The following is a 27,130-nucleotide window of genomic DNA, read 5'->3' on the forward strand; positions in this document are numbered from 1 at the left end:
AGTAGCGCCAACCACTCTGGCGTCGGGCCTCCCCAAAGGTGTGGAATTCTCCGCACCTTTAGGGGCCAAGCCCTCACATTGAGGGGCTAGGCCCGCGCCGGAGCGGTTGGCACCACACCGACTGGCACCAAAACCAGCTCCAGCGGCCTTTGACGCCGGGCGCCGGCCGAAAGACCTTTGCCGGTTCGCGCATGCGCCGGTGGTGACGTCAGCGGCAGCTGGGGGATTCTCTTCCGCCTCCGCCATGGTGGAGGCCGTGGTGGCGGCGGAAGAAAAAGAGTGCCCCCATGGCACTGGCCCGCCCGCCGATCGGTGGGCCCCGATCGCGGGCGTGGTCACCTTGGGGGCACCCCCTGGAGTCACCCCCCGGGGTCCAATCGCCCCACGCCCCCCCAGGCCCGCTCGCGCCGCCGATCCCGCCGCCACCAGAGGTGGTTCAGACCACAGCGGCGGGATTGGCCTGTCAGCGGTGGGATTTCGGCCCATCGCGGGCCGGAGAATCGCCGCGGGGGGTTCGCCGATCAGTGGGGCATGATTCCTGCCCCCACAAATTCCCGGGTGGCGGAGAATTTCTGCCACGGTGGGGGCGGGATTTTCGCCGGTCCTGGGCGATTCTCCGACTCTGCCGAAATGGCTGCAGCTCAGACAGCCGACACATTTATACTCCGCCTACTGGGCGGAGCCAGCAGGCAGAGATCTACCCCCGTACCTGTAGTACAGGAGCCTTACCGTAATACACCTCATATGTGATATATATATACAACAGTGGTGACTACCACAGGGTCACACCTCGATGTAGTGACAGAGCACGGCAAGCTAAGAAGATTGAGGATTACTGCGAGAGCATGGGGTGGGGGGGGGGGGGGGGTGAGGGGGCCAAACCATCAGTAGCCAGGGACAGTTGGGGTTCAAATTAATAAACGTTACACCCGACATGTGAAGTCTCTGTCATGTTATTTTGCTCTGCGGGCCGGCCTGCAGTCCATACCCTGCAGGCTATCCCCCGGCTCCAGCCCCCTCCCCCCAGGCACAGTGGCCGAGATCTGGGGTCCCCCGAAGCACGCCACGTGCCGGTGATGGGTGTGAGCGCGCTGTCAGCAGAAAGAGAATGGTCAGACTGTGGGAGAGATTGAAGGGCACCAGAGCTCACTTCACCGCGGGTTATCACCACCCTGAAAACACAGGCCCATCACACCGGGGTGATGTTACACAGACCCTGGGAGGGTGGAACAGGGGAGGGGGGGGGGTGTGTGATGGGTGGGTGAGGGAATGGTTGTGGGGGAGAGGGAGGTGGGTCGGGAGGGGAGGTGGGAAGGGGGAGGGGTGAGATGACGGATGAAGTCTGGTCCTATGAGAAGCGTGCGAGGGGGAGGACCTCCCTGGTGCTCCGGGCATGCCAGACCCTCACCCCTGCCCTCCGTCCTCCAGCTGCTCTGGCGGGTCCTTCCCAGGTTTGTCCGCCAGCCCCTTCTGGTCGGCCCCTCCTTGTTCCCCTCCTCAGGTGACGCAATTTGTCCCTCCACCTTCAGAACGTTGCCCCTCTGCTGTGCCAGGTTGTGGAGGGCAGAAGGGATCACCACAAAGCGGCTGACCCACTGGGGGGTGCACCACCAGAGCGGCCAAGCCATCGGAGCTGCCTTTTCAGCTGCCCAATGCCCGCTCAATGATGGCCACATGGGCCTTGTATATTGGGTCTCCACATCGGTCTCCAGCCTCCGTACTGGCATCATTAGCCAGGACTTTAACGAGTAGCCCTTATCCCCACCCAGAGCCAACCCGGCATCCAGGGGTGTTCGTCGAAGACGCCGGGGATCTCTGACTGACCCAGGATTTAGCTGTCATGCACACTCCCGGGGAAGCGTGCACACATGATCCAGAGGTGGTTGTCGCACGAGTTGAACATTTAGGGAGTGAAACGCCTTCCTGTTGATGAAGGGCACTCCCTGTTGGCCCTCCCTGCGCAAGGTGACAGGTGTGCCATCTACTACCCCTGGACCTGGGCATTCCGGCGATGGCAGAGAATCCTGCTGCCTGGACATCTTGTTGGGATTGGCCCAGATCAAAATTTATGCAGTTGGCTGCCTGGGCAAATAGGGCATCCGTGACTTGATAGATGCCCTTGTGGGCTGTTGGCTGGGATATGCCGCACAAGTCACTGCTCGGGACCTGGTATGAATCTGAAGCATAAAAGCTCAGGGCTGTGGTGATGTTGACGGCCACAGGGAGTGAGTATCCTCCTCCTCCACATGGTGCCAAGTCCGCAAGGACATGTCACAGGTGTTGCACAGTCCCCGTGTTGAGACAGAACGTCCTGCGGCACATGCTATCTGATATCTCCTCGAACGACCAACGATGCCTATATACCTTGGGCTGTCGCTGGCCTCCCCCCCTGCGTCCCTCCCCGCCTGGTGGGCGGCCGTGTCCTCGGGATGTGGGGCGGGGCTCTGCACATGGGCTACCGTCTCAAGCCTCCATCGACACTGCTGCCGCTGCCCTCTCCGTTATCTGGCCGTCTGGCCCAAAACTGCGAGGGCAACTGCTGTGGGTCCATAATGCCACCCATAATGTGTTATCTGTACGGAATTGGAGAGTGTGAGAGACCGACAATCATTTACCGCTTCCACTCTCGAGTCCCCCAAGCCTCCACCACCCTAACATTCCCCACCTTCTCTCAGGGTGCCATCCGATGGGCCGGTTGTTCTGAGGACACTGCTCTACACACGCACCTCTGGCCACTGGACCCCAGACCCTGGACTTAATACCCCTGCCGGGGTCCCCTCTCTGATCCACACACACTCACCCTCTGGTCGTGGGGATATCCCCAGTGCTGAAGCCCAGCTCTTGGGTGTTTGATTGTTGGCTGCTGCCTCTGTGGTGTCGACACCTCCAGGGTTCAGCAGTGTGTTCAGGCCTCACAGTCTGATTGGGATGCTGGGCAATAACACCTGTGACAAGGCACATCTACCCACGGGAATCCATCGGAGTGCTGTGAAGTGCTCATGTAACTAAGATTGCCAATTTCTTAGTAGTAACGGCCTAAAGTTGTGCAGATAGTGGCTGCAACGGTCAGAGGGAGTTAAAGTGACCTTCACCACGTTATCACGGACAGGGCTCTGCCCGGCTGTGTTCAGTGGGACAGACAGGCAGCAGCTGAAGTTGCCCCTGGTATGGGTATACGCGATCCGAGGGGGGGTGGCCTGTTGGACTTGCAGACGCTGAGCCCGTCACCAATGATGCCCAGTCCCACTGAGCAGGCCCATCCTCCCCCACCCCACATCCCCCTAATACCCCCCCCCCTTTACGGTGTCGTACCCCCCCCCCCCCCCCCCCCCCCCCCGGCAGATATTAACATGGAAGGTCTGATTGTTCCAGTTAAATGGTCTCGGGTGTTCCCAGAACTAAAAGGTTGAAGGGCAGATGTGGTTTTCCTTTCGGAGGCACATCTGTGGGTGAAGGACCAGACACAGATAAGGAAGGAATGGGTGGGGCAAATGCTCCATTTGGGGTTTGACTCGAGGTTGAGGAGGGTAATGATCCTATTGAGTAAAAAGGTGGCATTCGGGGTAGCCAGGGAGGTGCGGGGCGTGGGGGGCAGTGGTGGAGAGGTTCATGATGGTTAGTGGGGGCATCGGCTTTACACATCCTGGAGAGATCCTGGACTTATTCCTTCTTCTCCGATGTACATCAGGTATACCCCAGTATTGATTTTTGTGGTGGGGAAGTTGGTGCTGTTGGGGGTGGATATGCAGGGATAGTAATTTTGGACCGTGCGCCGTATTATATGGATGTGAGGTTCAAAATAGGATGGACACAGAGACCAGGGTGGAGGTTTGATTCAGTGCTGCAGGCAGATAAAGTGTTCTGCAAAATGGTGGCATTGATGGTAAATAACTATGTGGAACTTAATCAGAACGGGGACGTCTCTCCTCCTCGTTCTGGGAGGTATTAAAGGCAGTGGTCTGGGGGGAGGGCATTTCTTATAAAGCCCATAGGGACAAAGCTGAGAGGGAGGAGAAACAGAGCTTGGTGGATGATATTGTAGAGGTAGATCAGTGATACTCGGTGGCACCGACTCGGATGCTGTTAGCTGAAAGGAAGAAACTGCAGGGCATTTTGATCTATTGATGGCAGGGAAGGCTCTGGCACAGCTTTGCTGCTCAATAATAATAATCTTTTATTACTGTCACAAGTAGGTTTACATTAACACTGCAAGGAGGGGGGTCAGTATAAGTATGGGAAGAAGGTTAGTTGGCTGCTAGCCCATCTGAAGAGACGGCAGACGGCAGGTGAGGGAGGCAGGAGGAGCATTGCACAAAACAATCAATCAGGCATTTGAGGCCTTCTATTGGGGGCTGTATAAATCTGAGCCCTGGGGAGCACGTGGTATGGAACATTTTTTGGATGGCTTGGTGTTCCGGAGGTGCAGAATGGGAAGAGACAGAGATTGGAGGCGCCTTTGGGGTTGCAGGAGATAGTTGAGTGTGTGGAGCTGATGCAGTCAGGGAAGGCATGGGTGTTGGGGGATTTCTGGTAGAGTTTTACCAACAGTTTTTGGTGACTTTGGCTCCCCATCTCCTGGGTGTGCACAATGAGTCGTTGGCGTGGGGGGCAGTTACCGGCCATACTTGCGCAAGCTTCTATTTCTTTGACTCCAAAGAAAGATAAAGACCTGACAGAGTGTCAGTCTTGCAGGTCCATCTCCCGACTGAATAAGATGAGAAGGTATTGGCTACGGTGTTGGTAAGGCGTTGGGTGTGTGCCAGGTGTGGTCTTGGCATATGAGATGGGGTTTGATGAGATGATACGGGACGATGGTTGTCAAGCAACATCAAGAGGCTGTTGAACGTGGTAATGGCCCCATCATTAGGGGTACAGCGCTGGAGGTTATCATATCAATGGATGAGGAGAAGGACTTTGACCGGGTAGAATGGAGGGACCTGTTCGAAATCCTGAGGAGGTTTAGGTTTGAGCAACGTTTGTTTCATGGGTGCGGTTGCCCTGTGCATCCCCCACGGAGGACGAACGTGATGAATTTGGGGTATTTTAGGTTGCATAGGTGCACAAGACAGGGGTGATTGCTGTCCCTGTTGCTGTTTGCATTGGCTACTGAGCCCTTGGTGGTGATTGTGCCGCGGGCTTCAAGGGAGTGGAAGAGCTTTGAGAGGGGAGGTACGGAACATAGGGTGTCACCGTATGCGGATGATTTGTTGTTATAAGTTTCAAACCCGCTGGAGTGCATGGGGAAAATAATGGACCCATTAGGGAAGTTCGGGTACATTTTTGGGATATAAGCTGAACACGGCGAAAAGCGAGGTATTTGAGGTGAATCTGGGAGCCATGCCTTTCAAGGTGACCAGGATAAGGTTTCGGTATCTGGTTATTCAAGTGGCCCATGACTGGACCACAAAACAGAATGGAACCTGGCACGTCTGGTGGAGGAGGTCAAAGGGGATTCGAAAAGGTGGGATGCCCTGCCGCTGTCTCTGGCGGGGAGAGTACAGACAGTGAAGATGTTTTGCCAAGGTTTTTATTTGTTTCTCGGTCCCTTCCAATATTCCTTCCCGAGGCGTTTTTCCGGAGGGTGGATTAATTAATTTTGGAATTTGTTTGGACAGGCAAGGTACATAGGATTCGGAGGACCTTTTTACAGAGAAGGAGGTGGGTGAGGGAGTGGGGGTCAGTGGGTGTTGGTGCTCCCAAACCTGTTGTACCATTATTGGGCAACAAACATGGAGAAGGCCAGATGTTGGTGGAAGGAGTGGGGGTCAGAATGGGTGCAGGTAGAGGAGGCCTCCTGTGAGGACAAGCTCGAGGGCTCCGACGATGGCCCTGGTCCCGTTTTTCCCAGTCAGGCATACTAGCAGTCCCGTTGTTGTTTCATCTAATTTACCGGTGGTTTGTGGAGATGCAGAAGGCGCCAGTGGGGGGGACAAAGTGGAAATGAGAGGAGGAATTGGGGATTGAGCTTGGGTGCGGGGCCGGGAGTGAAATTATGTACCGGATAAATTCAACCTCGACCTGTGCTAGGATGATCCTCGTACAGTTCAAGGTGGTGCATAGGGCTCATATGACTCGGGCTATTGAGTAGGTTTTTGCCAGAAGTGAAGAAAGGATGCAAGAGATGTGGGAGGGGGCCGGCAAACCACACTCAAATGTTTTGGGGCGCACAAAGTTGGGGGGTTCTGGGCAGCGGTTTGCAAGACCCTGTCAGAGATAGTGGGGTGGTGAGGATATTGCCGTGGCCTTTGGTGGCGGTTTTTGGTGTTTCGAATCTTATGGAGCTGCTGGGGTAGAGGGGGGCAGCTGTCGTGGCCTTTGCCCCTCTGATTGCCTACTGAGTTGGGGAACAGCAGCGCTGCCGGGGATCCCGGTGTGGCTGGGTGGTTTGTATGAATTTTTAACACTGGAGAAGTTCGCTCTCAGAGGGTCAGAAGAGGGATTCAATGTAAGATGTAGGCTCTTTCTGTTCTTACTTATTTGTCGCCAGTGGGTGGGCTGGTGGGGGGGGGGGGGGCACGTTGGGGGAAAGGGGGCATTGGGGTAGTTTAGGGGAGAAAAAGGGGAAAATTGACAAATTGTTTGAATCAAGTTTATATTTGGTTGTGGTATGTGTATGTTACTGATTGTGTTTGGAATAAAATATATTTTTTAAAAAGGTTTGCCAAATGGCGCCTGCTTGCTGGAGAGCCGGTTAGATCACGGGAGGCTGTTCGATAGGGGTCCGTCCCGTTAACGCTATGGAGATTGGCCTTAATTGGCGATTATTGGTTTCTCACCACGTCAAGGCAGGACCGGGAACCTGCCAATGGGAACATGCTGGTTAGATCCCGATTCGGCCTCTCCTGTGATCTAACCGGCTCTCACAGACCCACGTCGGGGGCAAGGGAGCCGTTAGATAGCATCCGACAACTCTGCAATGAAATAATAATGAATAGGACCCAAAACTGCTGCATGTAACTTTTTTAAAAATGGTCTTTGCAAAGCTGGCAAACTTTGGGGAATAACACATTACACATAAAATAGAATAATTTTTTCCAAGGAAGGGAGCATTAGGTTAAGTAAATGGGGTGGGATTCTCCGCTATCTGGCGGGGTGGGCCATACCGGTGCCAAGGGGTGGCATGAACAACTCCGGCGTCGGGCCGCCCCGAAGGTGCGTAATGCTCCGCACCTTCAGGGGCTAGACCGGCGCCGGAGTGTTTAGCGCCGTGCCAGCCGGCACGGAAGGGCCTCCGCCGGCTGGCACGAGTTGGCGCATGCGCAGGAGGGGTTCTTCTCCGCATTGGCCATGGCTGACAGCGGGCGTTGGGGAGGGAAAGAGTGCGCCCACGGCACAGGCCCACCAGCGGATCGGTGGGCCCCGATCGCGGGCCAGGCCACCGTGGGGCCTCCCCCGGGCCAGATCCCCACGTGACCCTCTGCGGACTCTGAAGGCCGTCCGTGGAGCCAGGTCCCGCCGGTAAGGACCTGTTGTGATTTGCGCCAGCGGGACCCACCGCAAACGGCCAGCCGATGGACCAGCCCATCGCAGGCCGGAGAATCACCGGAGGGGGGGGGGGTAGCAGCCGCCGACTGGCCGCAGCGATTCCCGCCCCGTGCCAAAACCCCGGCGCCGGAGAATTCGGCAGCCAGCGGGGCGGGATTCACGGCGGGGGGGGTCGGATAATCCCACCCAAGGTCTCTGTCACCTGTATTTTTACCTTTCTGGAAATGGAGACGGGACATCTCCCTCTCCTTTTTAAACCACTGAAAAAAAAACATTGTCCAAATGCATTCAACATTATTTATAAAAAATAAGTATGTCGAGCGTCATGGTTGATTTTGCTTTCGGCCAGTATCCGAGCAATATCTGTGCAAGTCTGAAATGACCTGTGATGAACCTGCCTCTGTGTTTGGGTCCAGCACATTAGCGTGGAGTAAGTGAGCACCAGTTTGATTCATGGCTGCTACTATACACTGGTACTAAAAGAATCCCAAAAAAAATTAGCAGCTGCAAATGGTGCAATTCAGGATGAGAGGAAAACATTTAGAGCAGAATTCATTCTCGGGATATGAGCATCACCAACAAGGGCAGTGTTTATCGCTCATCTCTAATTGCCCTTGAGAAGGTGATGTTGAGGCACCTTCTGGAACTACTGCAGTTTATGTGGAATTGGAATTCAAAAACTTTGACCTAATGGCGACGAACATAGCAACAGAGGAGTTAGGAGAAATAGGCAATTCAACCCGTCGAGCCTCCTCCGCCATTCAATCAGACCATAGCTGATGCCTTCCTGGTCTCAAATCCACCTCCCTACCTGTTCCCCATATTCCTTTAACCAGTTTTTTTTATTAGAAGCAACAGTGATATATTTCCAAGTCAGGATGGTGGGTGATTTGGACGAGAACTTGCAAGAGTTCCCTTGCACTTGCTATCCTTGTTCCTCCAAACATAGGCCGTGGGATGGAAGATGCTGTCTAAGCAGCCTGGGTGAGTTGGTGCAGTGCATCTTCAAATGATACACATGGTACAATGGTGCTGGAGGGAGTGAATGTTTGATGTGATAGGTGGAGTGTAGGAATTTACTGCATCAAATATGGCAGAGGAAGGGGGTTCTCACTGATCAACATTAGGTGAATGAAGTTTCCAACTGCATATCCTTTCCAGCGGAACCTGCTTCCACCTCTGTAACATCTACAATTCTGACTATCAGTTCATCTGCAGCTGATGCCCTCATGCATGTCTTTGCTACCTGCAGGCTTGACATTGAAGCACCCTCCGCGTTTCCAACCTTGCACTCTCTGCAAGCATGAGCTCATCAAAAACTCTGCTGTGAGTTAGTATCCTAACTCACCCTTCACCTGCTCTTGCTAATTTATATTGCTCCCTGGTCCAGCAACACTGTGACTTCAAAAATCATTCTTGCTTTCAAATCCCTCAATGATCATTTCTCTCCCCATCTCTGTAAACATGTTCTAATACTTTACTCACAAGGCCTTATTCTGAAGTATTTTGTTAATTTTACATTATCTGAATCAAAGTTCTCTTTTTCTAAAGTGTTCGTGCTCTTTGGTGTCTGTTCAATCAAAACCCACTTTTCTGGGCCAGTATTCTCCATTTGGGAGACTAAATGTTGCCGCCGGGACTGAATAGCTTGTGTTTCACATTCCCGTTGAGGGCAGATTCAGGGCAAGCAAATGGGCCAGCACTCTGCCCACATGAGTCTGGAGCAATTCCCATTCCCGCTGGCGTCTGATTTGCTGGGGCCAGAATTGGTGCTGGAGAGTCTGGCAAGCTGGAGCTGCTAAAAAGCTCTTCACTCCCCACTCACTCTCATTCCAGCCAAGGAGACTACTCCGCAAAGACCTGCCCCCTCGATTCACGGAACTGAGTTGTACAGAAGCTGGACGAGGTGGAGGAGAGGAGAGACACCCTCTTCCCGACGCTGCGCAGGAGACTAAAGCCAGCCATCATCAACAGGGCCTGGGAAGACGTGGCAGAGGTGGTCAGTGCTGCCAGCCTAACCTGGAGGACTGGGAGCCAGTGCTGAAAGAAGTTGAACGACCTCCTTTGGGCAACTCGGGTGAGTCACCACCTCTGTTTCCCTGGCATCACTCCTGTCCCTCACACCTCACATCACCCCTCCCTTGGAGGCCAATCAAAACCCACTGCCTGCATATCCCTTATATCCCCCCTCCACCAAACCTCAAAACCTGTATTGTCCTCGTTGGCCAGGTGCATTGTAGACACATGCCACCAGCTACAAACATCCCGTGGAACTCCACTGCAGGCATCTCGCCATGTCCTTTCTGTTTCCTCGAGGACACGGTGGCCTATAATCGACAGGAGCGGCAGAAAACCAGCGGGGTTAAACCAGGCTTCAGATTGCAAATTACTGCTGAGCAGAGGGTGATGGAGCTGGCCGGCGAAGCTGTCTCAGACGTGGAGGTCACCATGTAGTAAGCAAGTGAGCTCCCAATGCAAAGCTGGTGTCCCTTTAGCAAGTGCCCTCTCCCACAGACCTCTCCTTCGCAAGGTCTCACAATGTCTCCTGTCTTTTGTCTTGCAGAACCAAGGTTAGGTGGGGTTACAGGGATAGAATAGGGATTGGGCCTCGGTAGCGTGCTCTTTCTGAGGGTAGGTGCAGACTCAATGGGCCAAACGGCCTCCTTCTGCACTGTAGAGGTTCCATGATTCTAGGATCACCATCAGACCATGCCAGCCTGCCTGGGGTACCGCCCCGTTAGCCACAACCCCAGCACATCCTGGAGCACCAGTCCGGGGAAGACACTGACTTCTCGTCACTGCCGTCACCCGCACCCTACACCATCGCAGACACTATCACCTCGATGGGAAATTTTAGTGAAGAGGCTCCTGTTCACCTTCTGGTGCGCACTTCACACCTGCTACAACACATCAGGTGGAGGTAGCAACTCCCGAGTAAGCAGGCGGTCGGAGGGCTGCCTGATCCCAGAAAACAGCTGTAGTCCAGGCAGGTGTCACGCTTCTGGAAGGTATGATCCCATCACTGGTACAGATGCAAACACAGAGCCAGGATTTACAGGAGGGGTAGTCATCGACTTTCCAGTGCCTACAGGTACAGCTGGAGGTGTCCAACCACCATGATGTGGAGGAGATGGTGCCCACAATACGTGGTACCCAGGCCAACACCGAAAGGGTGGGGTCCGCAATGGAAGCCCTGGGGCAACATGTCCAAGGCTTGGGGCAATCTGTGCAGTCAAGGGAAGAGGTGCAGGTCAGGGGAGCCCAGTCACAGGCGGACATGTCTCGGATGCACATGGACATTGCTGCAGTGCTCCAGAGTTTTGCCCAGTCACAAAGGGCCATGGCTGAGGGCGTTGAGATCATTGGCCATGTGTTGATTGATCTGGGCCAGGCGCAGGGGAGCATGGCAGTGGCGCAGAGGGGCATGACCGAGGCAGTGAGGGACATGACCGAGGCAGTGAGGGACATGACCGAGGCAGTGAGGGACATGACCGAGGCAGTGAGGGACATGACCGAGGCAGTGAGGGACATGACCGAGGCAGTGAGGGACATGACTGAGGCAGTGAGGGACATGACCGAGGCAGTGAGGGACATGACCGAGGCAGTGAGGGACATGACCGAGGCAGTGAGGGACATGACCAAGGCAGTGAGGGACATGACCGAGGCAGTGAGGGACATGACCGAGGCAGTGAGGGACATGACCGAGGCAGTGAGGGACATGACCGAGGCAGTGAGGGACATGACTGAGGCAGTGAGGGACCTGCCTCGCTCGCTGAAGGATGTGTCCCAGTTTCAGTGCTCAATGGCTGAGGACGTAGAGACCATGGCACAAATGAGAACGGACCTCCAGGACTGACAGTGCCAGGTGATGGCAGAGCTTCTGGAGCTCACTCCGGCCTCACCTCCATCCCATGGAGTAGTCTGCGGACCATTGAGCACCTCAAGGGAAATGGAATTGAAGGGTGCCTCCCGCAAGAGGTGGTGCTGGAATACCTCAGCGCTTCCAAATCTCTGCCCCCCCCCCCCCCCCTCCACCCACCAACCTGACACCGGCGCATCTGATCAGGCAGAACAGGGTGATACTCTGTCACCTGAGACACCCGAAGGTTGGCAGGGCCCAACCAGGTTCAGGCCCTCCAGAGGATGGCATCCAAACGCATCTCAGGTCAGAGGGCAAGAGACAGAGCTGGTAGTCTCCATGTCTGATGTGCTATCTGGAGTAACACCTGGAAGGAATGTTAGAGCACAGAAGATTAGAACGTGAGACACTACTTTAGGTGGCATGGGTGTAGCACATAGGTGATAGTTAGGGGTCAGGGCACATGTCATGTGAGAGTACCTTTAAGAAATGGGTGTTTATCAGATAGCTGTAGTGGGTGCACCTTTAAGAAATGGGTGTTTACCAGATGGCTGCGGTGATGTCAGAGTGTGGGTGGAGCTGGACTGTCTGTCTTTCACTTTCGTTTTGAGCAGGCAGCTATATTTTAGGTTTCTTTTGAGAGCTGGATAGCTGTGGTCACAACAAGAAGGTGTATTAGTCTCTCTGCAATCGGCAGACTGTCTCCAGATCCTTTGGTGATTTAAAAATAATATCTGTTTCTGTAGAGAAGTTAAGCCTGATGACTTTCTGTAAAAAGTTTTTTTTTGTCTTATGAATGTTGCAAGGAAAGAAATGAAAAAATGAAACGAAAATCGCTTATTGTCACGAGTAGGCTTCAATGAAGTTACTGTGAAAAGCCCCTAGATTAAGAGTTATTTATAAAGTACTGTATTCTTTGGGGGATTTATTGGTGTTAATAGTTACTAAGATGTTTACTGTGGGTATATAAAGTGTTAACTGATTTCATAAATAAACATTGTTTTAATTTAAATGTACTGTAGATCTCTGTTGCATCACACCTGTGTGTTCCCCATAACCACAATCTATTAAAAGTTGTGGGTCAGGTGAACTCCATGATACACTTTGGGGTTCTCTCAATCCTGGCCCACAACAAATTGGGGGCTCGTCCTGGATAAAAGTCTATCTATTGGGTGGCTTAGTAAACTTAAAGACAGTGAGGGGTGAGCATATTGTGGGTGCTTTTCAGGTGTGGTATTCCAGTTTAAGTAGAGAGTGTGCTGTGGAAAATGGCTTTCAGAGGCTCTGAGGTTTTTGGGGGTGGTGATGGTCACACGCAGTACCTTACAAACAGAGACTAAAAGCAGGCTTTTAGATTTGGCAAAAACATTGCAGTTAACATTACCTGACAGAATATGAAAAGAAGCGGTACTTCCCGCGGTAGCTGAGCATTTAAAATTGCCTGAGATACAGTCTGACTCATTGGAAATGGCAAAGATCCAGTTGCAGATTAAGCAACATGAACATGAATAAGAATTAAAGCAGCTTGAATATGCAATGAAAGAATTGGAGAGAAGTAAGAAACAAAGAAAGAATAGACCTAGCAGAACAAAAAGAAAGAGAAAGGGAGGTATAGATCAGGGAAAAAGAAAGAGAGAGAGAGGAAAAGGAAAAAGAGGGAGAGGAAAGGGAAAAAGAGAGATAGTTTGAACTTCAGAAAATGGCCATGAAACATGACAGTCAGTTAAAATTGGCAGACATAAAGGGAAATGTACAGTTGGAGGACAGTGATGAGGATAGTGAGAAAGAGCGTCACAGTCGAAGGCTTGGTGGGGATCTATTTAAATATGCCCAAGCATTGCCAAGGTTTGATGAGAAGGAGGTAGAAGCCTTTTTCATTTCATTTCAGAAGGTGACTAAACAAATGAAATGGCCACCGGACATGTGGGTATTACTGATTCAAACAAAGCTGGTAGGTACGGCTAGTGAGGTGTTTGCATCACTACCGGAGGAAGTATCTGGGACGTATGAGGAGGTGAAAAAATCCACCTTGGGTGCATATGAACTAGTGCCTGAAGCCGACAGACAAAGGTTTAGAAATTTAAGGAAAGAACCTGGTCAAACATACATGGAGTTTGAAAGAATCAGAGTCATTTTGATAGGTGGATAAGGGCTTTGAAAATAGACCAAACGTATGAAGCTCTCAGACAAACTATACTTTTGGAGGAGTTTAAAAATTCAATTCCTGATGTAGTGAGAATTCAGCTGGAAGAGCAGAGGGTTAAAACTGCAAGGTTAGCAACAGAAATGGCAGATAATTATGAATTAGTTCAGAAATCAAAGCTCCGACATCAGTTTCAGCCTGTGAGGAATAGAAACTGGAGAAAAGCTAAATCCTCAAGTGGTAGAGGTGAAGGAGATCTGATGGGAGATAATAAGGACTGTACCTCAGATTAAAAAAGAAATCCAGGAGGGTGGAAGAGAAATGAAAAGTTTCAAATGTTTTCACTGTAATAAACTAGGCCATGTAAAGTCACAGTGTTGGTGGTTGAAGAAAAGCACTGGGAAGGCTGATGTGGTAAAACAGGATAAGACAGTGGTGTTTGTTAAAGTGGTAAATGAAAGCCCAAGTGAAGCGAAGGAGGTGCAAAAGATTGTACAGCCTGATCAAGAGGTGATTGATAAGAAGGTGTCAGATCTCTTTAAAGAATTTACTTGTGTGGATGAAGTTTACTCGTGTACCAGAAGAAGCAGGTAAAGAAGTCACAATTTTAAGAGGTACGGGAGCTAGTCAATCTTTAATGGTAAGAGATGAGGAGTTATGTAGTTTGGAAGGAATATTGCCAGAAAAGGTGGTAATATGTGGAATTCAGGGTGAGAAAAGTAATGTTCCATTATATAAGGTAAGGTTGGAAAGTCCAGTGAAGAATGGTGAAGTGGTAGTGGGAGTAATAGAGAAACTATCTTGTCCAGGAATACAGTTTATCTTGGGTAATGATATAGCTGGATCGCAGCTGGGAGTGATGCCTACTATAGTTGATAAGCCAGTGGAAAATCAGACAACTGAAGTGTTGAAGGACGAATATCCTGGGATTTTTTCTGGTTTGTGTAGTAACAAGGTCGCAAAGTCACAGGTTAAGACAAGAGGAGAAATCAGAGAGTGAAGATAAAGTTGAAGTGCAATTATCAGAAATGATTTTTGATCAGATGGTTGGAAATGAACAGGTGGAGGATGAAACAGATACTTTTAGTTCAGGAAAATTGGCAGAGTTACAACAGAAATGTATAGAAATAAAACGGATGTATCAGAAAGCATACACGGAAGAGGAATTTGAGTGTATACCGGAGTGTTGTTACCGTGAAAAATGATGTCTTGATGAGAAAATGGAGACTTTTACATATCTAGACAGATGAAATGTGGGCAGAAGTTCATCAAGTAGTATTGCCGGTAGGGTATCAAAATGAGGTGTTGCGAGTTGCACATGAGGTACCAGTGGGAGGTCATTTGGGAATAAGGAAAACTCCCGAAACATTTTTATTGGCCTGGACTACATAAAGATATAGTTGAATTTTGTCGATCATGTCACACATGTCAAGTGATAGGGAAACCTCAAGCAGTGATAAAACCAGCGCCCTTAATACCCATTCCAGCATTTGAGGAACCTTTTACAAGGGTCCTAATTGGTTGCGTAGGACTGCTTCCTAACACGAAAAGTGGGAATCAATATCTTTGACTATAATGGATGTGTCTACTAGATTTCCAGAGGCCATTCCAGTATGCAATATTACAGCTAAAAGGATTGTGGAGGAGTTACTTAAATTCTTGACTAGATATGGACTATCCACAGAAATACAATCGGATCAAGGCTCAAATTTTACCTTAAGGCTATTCAAGGAGGTTATGGATAGCTAAGGAGTAAAACAATTTCATCAACTGCGTACCATCCAGAATCGCAGGGAGCGTTAGAACGGTGGCATTAGACATTAAAAACAATGTTGAGGGCTTATTATCAAGATTATCCAGAGGATTGGGATAAAGGAATTCAATTCGTACTGTTTTCATTTAGGGATGCACCCAATGAGTCAACTAAGTTCAGTCCTTTTGAATTAATTTTTTGTCATGAGGTAAGAGGACCACTTAAATTGATTAAGGAAAAATTGGTTAGTTGTAAATCGGAATTTACATTATTGGATTACGTGTCAAATTTTAGGAAACGATTAAAAAGAGCAGGGGAATTGGCTGGACAACATTTAAAAATTGCACAACATGTGATGAAATGGGTAGTGGACAAGAAATCCAAAGTTTGTAGTTTTGCCAGTGGACATAAAGTTTTAGTATTGTTACCAGTGGTAGGTGAACCTTTCCAAGCAACCTTATCAGATTGAAAGGAAATTAAGTGAGGTGAATTATGTAGTACGAAGGCCGGATAGAAGGAAAACTCACCGAGTGTTTCAAGTGAATATGCTTAAAAGTTACTTTGAAAGGGAAGGAGAGAAAAAGGAGGTTTTAAAGATTCTAACTCAAAGTGACTAACCAAATCCAGATGACTTTAAATTTGACATACCTCAAATTAAATTGGAAAACGAAGATGTTCTTAAAAATTGGGATAAATAGTTGAGTTACCTTCCAGAGGAAAAACGGACTGACCTGAAAGAGTTATTGATATCACATGGGCAAGTTTGTGGAGATAAGTTGGGAAGCACTAAAATGGCGATACATGATGTAGATGTGGGAAATGCTGTTCCAATCAAACAACATCCATATAGACTTAACCCTTTAAAATTGGCACAGGTTAACAAAGAGATTGAGAGTATGCTTAAAAATGGCATAATTGAAGTGGGTTGCAGCCAATGGAGCTCACCCATAGTGATGGTGCCTAAACCAGACGGTACCCAATGGTTGTGTGTGGACTATAGAAAGGTTAATGCAGTTACAAGAACGGACTCTCATCCTATCCCACGTTTGGAGGATTGCATTGAGAAAGTGGAACAATCAGCTTCTATTTCCAAACTGGATTTACTTCAAGGTTACTGGAGGTACCTTTATCCGAAAGTGCAAAGGAGATTTCAGCCTTTGTGACTCCAGGTGGTATATACCAATTCAAAGTGATGTCATTTGGCACGAAAAACACCCCAGCCACATTTCAACGGTTAACTAACAAAGTTGTGTCAGGATTACCCAATTGTGCGGTATACATCGACGATCTGGTAATTTTCAACCAGTCATGGAAAGAACATTTAAAACATCTGATGGAGTTATTCGATCGACTTCAGGAGGCGGGTTTGGTGGTAAACCTAGCCAAAAGTGAATTTGGAAAAGCCCAAGTCACTTTCTTTGGCCATACAATCGGACAGGGTCGAATGGTCCCACGGGATGTGAAAACAAAAGTTATTGGGGAGTTTCCAATACCCTCGACACAAAGGGAAATAATGCGATTTCTTGGCATGAGTGGATTCTACCGGAAATTTGTGGCAAATTTTAGCAGTGTAGTTGCTCCACTGACGGACTTGCTAAAGAAGCGTAGCAAATTTAAATGGACAGTGGAGTGTCAACAGGCATTTGACTGCCTGAAGGCTGTGTTAACCACTGCTCCTGTGTTAGCCATCCCAAATTATACCAAACCATTCAAAGTAGCTGTTGATGCGAGTGATGTGGGCGTAGGTGCGATGCTTCCACAAGACGACGACGAGGGGCTAGAGCGGACTGTTGTTTATTTTTCAAAGAAATTGAATTCTCACCAGAAAAAGTATTCAACGATTGAGAAGGAGACTTTTGAGTTTGGTGCTGGCTTTGCAACATTTTCACATTTATGTGACCAGCAATCCGTCTGACACAATTAGATATATTGATCATAATCTATTGACGTTTTTGGAGTGTTTCAGGAATAACATGCCTGTTTCGATGGAGTTTATTGTTACAGCCATTTCATTAAAAAATAATACATGTGGCCCAAGAAAGGTGATGGCGGATCGGCGGGGGGCACCAGTCTAATCACATGGAATGTAAGAGGGCTAAGTAGGGCGGTTAAGAGGGCAAGCGTGTTCGCGCATTTGAGTGGACTAAAGGCGGACGTGACAATGTTGCAGGAGACGCACCTTAGAGTAACTGATCAGGTCAGACTAAGGAAGGGATGGGTTGGACAGGTTTTCCATCTGAGACTGGACTCCAAGACCAGAGGGGTCGCGATCCTGATTTATAAGCGAGTGTCAATCGAAGCGGGAAGAATAGTTGCGGACGTGGGGGGTCGGTACATTTCGATCAATGGAAAGCTGGAGGAGCTGCAGAGACGGACCGACTGATAAAGGAAATACTACAGGTCGACAGGAGGTATGCGGAGACCCCAGAGGCAGGGCTTCTAAGGGAATGATGGAGGCTACAGGTGGAGTTTGGCTTGTTAACTACAGGCAAGGCGGTAGAGCAGCTGAGGAAGGCGAGGGGGGCGATCTATGAATATGGGGAGAAGGTCAGTGGAATGCTTGCGCAGCAGCTTAGAAAGCAGGAGGCTGCAAAGGAGATTGGGAAAGTAAGGGACAGAGATAGAAACCTGGTCGGAGATTCAGCTGGGGTCAATAAGACGTTCGAGGAATTCTACAGCAGGCTGTACGAATCAGAACCCCAGCTGGGCCGGAGGAAATGAGGCAATTCTTCGGGTGGCTGAAGTTCCCGAAGGTGACTTGGTAGAAGGGCTGGGGGCCCCGATCGGGTTGGAAGATATAGCAGAAGGGCTGATGGCCATGCAGTTGGGTAAAGCCCCGGGACCTGACGTGTACCCCGTGGAGTTTTACAAAACGGTCTCTGGGATGCTGGGGTCACTGCTGATGAGGACATTTAATGAGGCAAAGGAGAGAGGGGTGCTTCCCCCAATGATGTCACAGGCCACAATCTCACTGATCCTGAAGCGGGATAAGGACCCCGAGTTATGCGGGTCCTACAGATCGATCTCCCTACTAAATGTAGACGCCAAACTGTTGGCTAACATCTTGTCCTCAAGGATTCAGGACTGCGTCCCAACCATGATTGGGGAGGACCAGACAGGATTCTTAAGGGGAGGCAGTTGGCGGCCAACCTAAGAAGGCTGCTGAATGTAATTATGATGCCCCCAGAGGGTAGGGACAGAGAGGTAGTAGTCGCAATTGACGCAGAGAAGGCATTTGACCGGGGTGGAATGGGATTATCTGTGGGAGGTACTGGGTCGGTTTGGATTTGGACGGGGCTTCATCGATTTGGTTAGGCTGCTGTACCAGGCGCCTGTGACGAGTGTACGGATGAACAGGTTGACATTGGGCTATTTTAGGCTGCACCGAGGCAGGGCTGCCCCCTCCCCCCACTGGCCATAGGACTGCTGGCAATTGCGTTGAGAGCCTCAAAGGGCTGGAAGGGATTGGTCCGGGGGGTGGGTGGAACACAGAGTCTCACTATACGCGCACAATCTGCTCCTATATGTGTCAGACCCTTTGGAAGGGATGGAAGAAATTCCGGGGATTCTGGGGATTTTGGCCGGTTTTCGGGCTACAAATTGAACATGGCGAAAAGCGAGATGTTTGCGATCCAGGCAAGGGGGCAGGAGAGCGACTGGGGGAGCTGCCGTTTAGAGTGATAGGGTGAAGCTTTCGGTACCTAGGCATCCAGGTGGCGCAGGAATGGGAACGGCTGCACAACTTAATCTGGCCCGACTAGTAGACCAAATGAAGGAGGATTTTTGAAGGTGGGACGTGCTCCCGTTGTCACTGGCTGGGAGGGTACAGACAGTGAAAATGGCGGTTCTCCCGAGATTCCTGTTTGTGTTTCAGTGTCTCCCCATCTTTATTCCTCTGTCCTTTTTTAAATGGGTCAACAAGGTGATCTCGGGATTTGTATGAGCGGGTAAGACCCCGCAAGTTAAAAAGGGGATGTTGGAGCACAGCCGGGGGGAGGGCGGGCTAGCGCTGCCAAACTTTAGTAATTATTACTGGGCGGCGAGTATAGCCATGATTAGGATGTGGATGGTGGGGGGTCGGTGTGGGAGTGAGTGGAGGCGGCAGCTTGTAAGGGCACTAGTTTGGGAGCGTTGGTAACAGCGCCTCTGCCGTTCCCGCCAGCACGCTACTCCACCAGCCCCGTGGTGGTCACGGCCCTGAGTGTCTGGGGACAAAGGAGGTGACATGTGGGAGCAGAGGGAGCATCGGTCTGGCACCCAATTTGCAATAATCACTGGTTTGCCCCAGGGAGGTTAGATGGAGGGTTCCGGAGATGGCAGAGAGCAGGGATCGAGAGGATAGGCGATATGTTTATAGATGGGAGCTTTCCCAGCTTGAGGGAACTGGAGGTGAAATTTGAACTGACGGGAGGGAATTAATTTAGGTACCTGCAGGCGCGAGACTTCCTACGCAGGCAGGTCTCAACCTTCCACCTCCTACCACCAAGGGGGGGTTGCAGGATAGGGTAGTTTCCAGGAGGTGGGTGGGAGAAGGGAGAGTTTCGGACATTTATAAGGAGCTTATGGGGTCAGAGGAAACGCAGACCGAGGAGCTGAAACACAAATGGGAAGAGGAGTTAGAAGGAGAGATAGAAGATGGTCTATGGGCAGATGCGTTGAGTAGAGTCAACACGTCCTCAACATGTGCCAGGCTCAGCCTGATGCAGTTTAAGGTCGTTCACCGGGCTCACTTGACAGTGGCCCGGATGAGCAAGTTCTTTGGGGTAGAAGACAGGTGCGCAAGGTGTGCGGGAGGACCAGCGACCCATGTTCATATGTTCTGGGCATATCTTAAGCTTAGGGGATTTTGCCAGGGGTTTGCAGATGTCATGTCCAAGGTGTTAGAAACAAGGGTGGCACCGAGTCCAGAGGTGGCGATTTTCGGAGCGTCGGAAGATCCGGGAATCCAGGAGGAAAAAGAAGCAGACGTTCTGGCCTTTGCTTCCCTGGTAGCCCGGAGACAGATACTATCAGCATGGAGGGACTCAAAGCCCCCAAAGTCGGAGACCTGGCTATCGGACATGGCTGGCTTTCGCTGTTTGGAGAAAATCAAGTTCATCCTGAGAGGGTCAATGTTAGGGTTCACCCGGAGGTGGCAACCGTTCATCGACTTCTTTAGGGAAAATTAACTGTCAGCAGAGGGCCGGGGGGGGGGGGGGGGGGGGGGGGGTGGTTAGTTTAGTTTAGAGTAGAGGGTTAGAAAAATGGGACCTGTGAGGGAGGAAGACGGCTTTTACACTAGTTACTAGCATAAAACCATAAATACCTCAATAAAATGTTTATTAAAAAAAGATGTTTACTGTGAGTTTATAAAGTGTTAACTGGTTTCATAAATAGACACTGCTTTCATTTAAAAGTACTGTAGATCTCTGTGGCATCACACCGTAAAGTAGGCCCGTGTGTTCCCCATAACCGCAAACTATTAAAAGTTTTTTTTAACAAACAATTTTTAATGAGGTATTTCTGGCATAACAAACAACCACAGTACAAAAACAATAGAGTACAAAGAACAGTAATCAAAAAGCAACCGCCGATATCCGTCCCTCCAAGGCCCGCCTATTTAACCCCCTACTCTATATTACCCCAACACCCCCCCACCCCCTGCTGACGATTAATTTTCCGCAAGGAAGTCAATGAATGGTTCCCACCTCCGGGCGAACCTTGACACCGACCCTCTCACGGCGAACTTGATCTTTTCCAGGCCAAGAAAGCTCTCCATGTCAGTTAACCAGGCCTCTGAGTTCGGAGGCCTAGACTCCCTCCAAGCCAGTAGTATCCATCACCGGGCTTCCAAGGAGGAAAAGGCCAGAACATCTGCTTCTCCCTCCTCCTGAATGCCCGGGTCCTCCAACACCCCAAAAATCGCTACCCCTGGACTCATTTCCATCCTTGTCTTCAATACCCTGGACATGACATCCGCGAACCCCTGCCAATATCCCCTAATTTTTGGGCATGCCCAGAAAATGTGGACATAGTTCGCTGGTCCACCCGCACACCTGACACACTTGTCTTCCACCCCAAAAAATCTACTCATGCGGGTCGCTGTCATGTGCACCAGGTGCACCACCTTAAATTGGATCAAGCTGAGCCTTGCGTATATAGCGGTTGCGTTGACCCTGCTCAGTGCCTCCGCCCATAGGCCATCTTCGATCTCACCCCCAAGTTCCTCCTCCCACTTACGCTTCAGCTCTTCTATATGCATATCCTCCGCCCCCAGTCATTCTTTGTAGATGTCTGAGATGCTCCCCTCCCCCACCCATCTCCTAGACACTACCCTACCTTGAATCCCTCTTAGTGGCAGGAGTGGGAAGGATGATACCTGCCTGCGCAGAAAGTCCCGCACCTGAAGATATCTAAAATCATTCCCTGCTGCCAACCCGAACTTCTCCTTCAGCGCCCCCAAGCTGGGGAAGCTCCCTTCCAGAAACAGGTCCCCCATCTTCTCAATTCCCGCCCTTTGCCATAACTGAAATCCCCCATCTAGGCTCCCAGGAGCGAACCGATGGTTGTCACATATTGAGGACCAAACCTATGCACCCACTGCACCAACGTACCTCCTCCACTGATCCCAGATCCTCAGGGCCGCCACCACCACGGGACTGGTACACAATCTATTAAAAGTTGTGGGTCAGGTGAACTACATGATACACTTTGGGGTTCTCTCAACCCTGGCCCATAACACACACTGTATATCGTTATCAGTAAACAGGTATTCACCAACATTCCAACCTGCCTCAAACCTCTGTCTGAAGGGTGTTAGGGATGGACTGGGTGTAAAGGGAGTGCCAGGTGGGGGGTGTGGGGGTTGGAGGATGGTTCGGGGCAGGGCCCGCAGGACACTTGAACGTTCCAGCTGGGATTACACTCAACAGGAAGCTGGGAACATGGCCAGAAGCGTGAGGCCACCTTGTATGACAGCTCACCCAGTGAGTGTCCAGTCACCGCTCACCCTCTCCAGAATCAACCCCCCCCCTCCACCCCCACCCGCCCAAAGGATATACAAAATGGAATGGCCAGCACATGCAGGGATTACCCGGGCGGACAATGGAATGCGGTGCCATAGGCAGGAGTCAGACATTGTCAAACGATGAGGATCACCAGAGCTCATCTCACAGCAAGTTATCACAATCCTCCTCCGTCCCGTGGACAAGACTCGCTAATGCTGCAAGCCCAGGGCTCCCAGTTCTTCCTGAGCATCTTCCCCATCCCCCTGGTCAGATGGGGCCTGGTTTTCCTCCTCCTTCAGCATATCCCCCCTCTGCTGGGCGATGTTGTGCGGTATGCAACAGGCCAGCATGATGCTGAAGATCGGCGGAGAGCGATACTGGGGAACCCCACCGAGCTGTCTGGTATCGGAAGTGCATCTTGAGGACGCTGATGCACCGCTCAACGACGATCCTGGTTGCTGCATGGGCGTCGTTCTAACAGGTCTCTGCGTTAGTCTGCAGCCTCTGGACAGGCATCATTCGCCAAGGCCTCAGCGGGTAACTCTTGTCACTGGAGAGCCATCACCTCACCCGAGGGAGTGCCTCAAAAGTGCCCCGAACCTTAGAGTGTAAGGAACCTTAGAGATGTAAGCATCCTGCATGTTGACCTGGATATCGAGCCCAGGCATGCATGATGTGCAGCTGGTGGCCACACACCAACTGCACATTCAGGGAGTTGAAGTCCTTCCTCTTAGTGAAGGGCAGGGCACCCCCCCGATGAGCCATTCTCGTAGGGGTACAGGTGTGCCATCAATCACACCTGGACGTGGGGCATCCCAGCGATGGCAGCAATCCTGCTGCCCGGGTGTCCTGGTAAGCCTGATCCAGACTGGAGATTACATAATCCACCGCCCAGCCATATAGGGCATCCATCACAGCACGGATGCACCTGCGTGTGGTGTCTAAGAGATCCCAGAGATGCCTGCTCAGTCCCTGGAAAGACCCATAGGCATAAACGTTCACCTTGACGGCCACCGGGAGCGGGTGTCCTCCACCAAACCTAGCGGTGCCAGGTGAACCACCACCTTTGCACAGGTGCCACATGGTCTCAATGGTCAGCAAACGTGGCACATGCGGCCGGCAGCTCCACAAAGGACAGGCGCTCACATTATACATGTGCCCTGATGCCACACCTCCTTCTCGGCCTGTTGGACGGCCAGCACTCGAGCCTCAATGGCTGGGCATTGCTCTTCTGGGGCAGGATTCTGCACCTTATGCAGGATCCTCCCTGAGCAGGCTCTGTGCCTCCAACCTACGTGCATCGGGGACGGCAGCTGCATCCAGGTAGATAGCGAGCATTGCTGGCTCTGAAATTCATTATCTGCAGTAGGGGGGGGGGGGGGGGGGGGGGGTAGGTTACATGGTGAGCCTGAGTTGTACTTCAGGGCCACCTTCAAGTTGCCCTCCCCAAACTCACCCCCACTCCTCAGTTGTTCCGCCTGAAATGTTGCCGTCTGCACTGCACCCCTGCCCCCATCAGTGAGTGGCACCTGGGAGCCTCTATCCTCACCACCCATCCCTGTCAATAGGGGTACTGGTGGCTGCTGCTCCCGTCCTGTCCTGTTTCTCCCACAGTGGGGTTGACTGTAGTCTCCTCAATGGATGGGCCGTGTGTTATCCCGTCAGCAGGGTGGCGTCTGGTTGTGCAGTGGAGAGGGTCACAGTGCGCCACCAATTGCCTCCATGCTTAGGAGCTTGTGTGTGGGCAGATCGTACAGATGGGGGTGAGCGAGGGTAATATGCTTCTCCTGGGAGTTTAGCTGCAGTGTGAAATGGGGCCCGGGTGTGACTCTCAGCTTGTGATAACCTGACCGGGGGCAGGGTGGTTGGGAGCAGGAGCACGGTGCACAGTCAGGGCTTGGAGTCACTCTGCAGTCACTGCAGAGTAGCTGATAGTGTCATTGGTGAGGCCTCTGCCCTGAGAGGGGCAGTGTGCCAGGGAGGGTGCCAACGGCCACGGTGCATGTGTCCTTTGTTGGGGGTGAGCTCTGCAATTCCCCTGCTTCCCCTACAGTAGGGCAGCGCTTCTGATGAGGGCACTGAGGAGTGGCAGCACCTGGTGTGTCACTGATTGAGTTTGGCCACGCCCATCCCACTGATGAGTCAACTGGGGTCTGAGGGTTTCCAGAGGGACATGCTGGGTGGGCTCCCAAATGACCGGAGTGTTTGTGAATATTACAGGACACAGTGAGCGTTCAGCAGAGTGAGCTGCCAGGGGCCTGTAAGTAGCACCAAAACGCATACCGCATCAATGGTGGTCTGAGCCAGGCCACCCCAATCCCGATGGGGATGCTCTGAATCCACGGACCTGTAAGATTTTACACAGAGAGTAGAGGGTGCCTGGAACTCGCTGCCGGAGGTGGTGGTGGAAGCAGGTACGATAGCGATGCTCAAGGGGCGTCTTGAAAATATATGAATAGGATGGGAACCGAGGGATATGGAGCAAGTGTAGAAGAGTTTTGGTTGGATGGGCAGCATGGCCGGTGAAGGCTTGGTGGCCGAGGGGCCTATTTTTGTGCTGTACCTTTCTCGCTTCCCCTCAGTAGCCATGTTGCCCAGGCCCTGTTTGTAAATATTTGCACCAATTTGTGCCGCATGACTTGGGCCTGAGAGGGGCAGTGCATTGTGGAAGGGCGGAGCATACTGTATCCAACCCGCTATTTCAATTTAAATCCATGCAAGTTAGGGTTTTATATGGACCCGGCAGGTGTCAACTGCAATTTTAGCATTTTGCTCAATTCTCCACCCAATCGCGCCTTCGGCGTCACAAAACGGAGAATCCAGCCCCTGATTTTCACAATCATCGAGTCAAGAAAGTGCATAATCGCATTTGGATAAATTACGTTGAGACACCCAGGTCAGGCGCCGGAATGTGGCGACTAGGGGCTTTTCACAGTAACTTCATTGAAGCCTACTCGTGACAATAAGCGATTTTCATTTCGTTTTCATTAAAGAACACTTTAGCAGACTAATCTGACAACTAAGATGTGCACAGTGATTGCCTTAACAAGCAGGGGTTGCAAGGTGCGTCGCAAGGTTAAGTAGAAATCACCATTTTGTGGCACAGCCCTCTCATCCCATCACGCTTTGTTCACCAAACTGCCAGAGAAAGAGAGCATGAAAAAGACCAAAGCATGACAGATTAAATTCAAGTTATTCTGAACACTGCATGCCAGGATGGGTGGCACGGTAGCACAGTGGGTAGCACTGTTGCTTCACAGCGCCGGGGACCCGGGTTCGATTCCCGGCTTGGGTCACTGTCTGTGCGGAGTCGGCACGCTCTCCCGGTGTCTGTGTGGGTTTCTTCTGGGAGCTCCGGTTTCTTCCCACAAATCCCGAAAGACGTGCTGTTAGGTGAATTGGACATTCTGAATTCTCCCTCCGTGTACCCGAACAGGCGCCGGAGTGTGGCGACGAGGGGCTTTTCACAGTAACTTCATGTGTTAATGTAAACCTACTTGTGACAATAATAAATAAATAAATGGGCAAATTTCAGATCTGTACACAGGATACCAAGAGGATAGTATAATAGATTTAGAAAGGGATGTAATTAAAATGATCTCAATAACGAAGGAATAATAAGTAGACTGTTAGCTCGATTTAACGGGAAAACAGAGTCCCATTTTGGGTGTATTTAGCGGGGTGTTTCTTGGCGCCTGCAGCGCCGAGACCGACCCCGCTATCAAACGGGGCTTTTTTTTTGCCTCGGTGAAGAACGCCCTGCCAAGGCCGCACTTACCTTCATTTCTGGGTGGCAGTGGCAAGGGGCCAGGCTGGCAGTGGGAGTGCCAGGGCATCACCCTACCCAGAGCCCGACCACCCATTGGGCCCCTTTGGAATGGGAGACCCCCTCCCCCCCACCGCAAGTACCTTTCTGCCTGGTCCATGTTTGTGTCGACCAGTGCTAAACGGTACCTTGTGATGTGTTGGGTAAGCTGGGTCTGCGAGGACTGCGTTTACTGCAGCAGCGAGAGAGACAGGCTTCCAACACTTGAAGAAATGCAACTCGATTTTATTGAACTCTTAACTATCATACATACTTTAACTGTGGGTTGACACTATGCTGACTTGACTGGAGACCTGAGGCTAACCTGACCAGACTATCTTACTGCCACATGGTGCATGTTCTAGTTGCTGCTCACAAACTCTGACTGTCTCAGAGGCTGGATCCAAGAGAGCGGGAAAACTAGTGCCCTCTGGCTTTATAGTGACCGTGTCCTGTCTGGTGATTGGCTGCTGTGTTCTGTGTGTTCACTGGTCATCCTGTGTGTCAATCACTGCCTGTCTGTGCACCATCATATACCTGTGTGTAGATTATGACACCTTGTTGAGGTGGGTGAGATCCAGATTGCGGCATCTAGCGAGATCTTGTTCGATCTCGTGAGGCATTCAGAGCGTCGCAAACCTTGCAAGAGGCCTCTCGCATGATTAAATGGCCTTGGCACATCACAGAGTCAGGCACAAGGCCGTTCATTGCGCCCCCTATGTAAAAGTACCCAGTCACCGTGCACCCTGCGTTAATTTGAACCTATCCAAACCCCTGCTGTTCAGACCGTAACTCACACCATCCCCCTTCATGCCTGTGCTCCTTGACCCACATCGATTCCCGTTCCGGCAATACCTCAGTTTAATCATTCTAAGAATATAAAAAATGGGAGCAGGCTTCATCCTTTTTTTCAAATTCTGGCATGGCCACACCTTTCGTTAACTTTGTCCTCTTTGACAACCTTCTGTGCTTTTCCAATTCTGTCTTCCTGTGCCTCCTTCACTTTCCTTGACCCACCTTTAGCAGCTGTGCTTTTGGCTGCAATTTGACAATGCCCCTGTGAAGGATATTGGGATGTTTAAAAATTACTCACACTATA

Source organism: Scyliorhinus canicula, chromosome 5 (genome assembly GCF_902713615.1).
Source record: "Scyliorhinus canicula chromosome 5, sScyCan1.1, whole genome shotgun sequence".
NCBI lineage: Eukaryota > Metazoa > Chordata > Chondrichthyes > Carcharhiniformes > Scyliorhinidae > Scyliorhinus > Scyliorhinus canicula.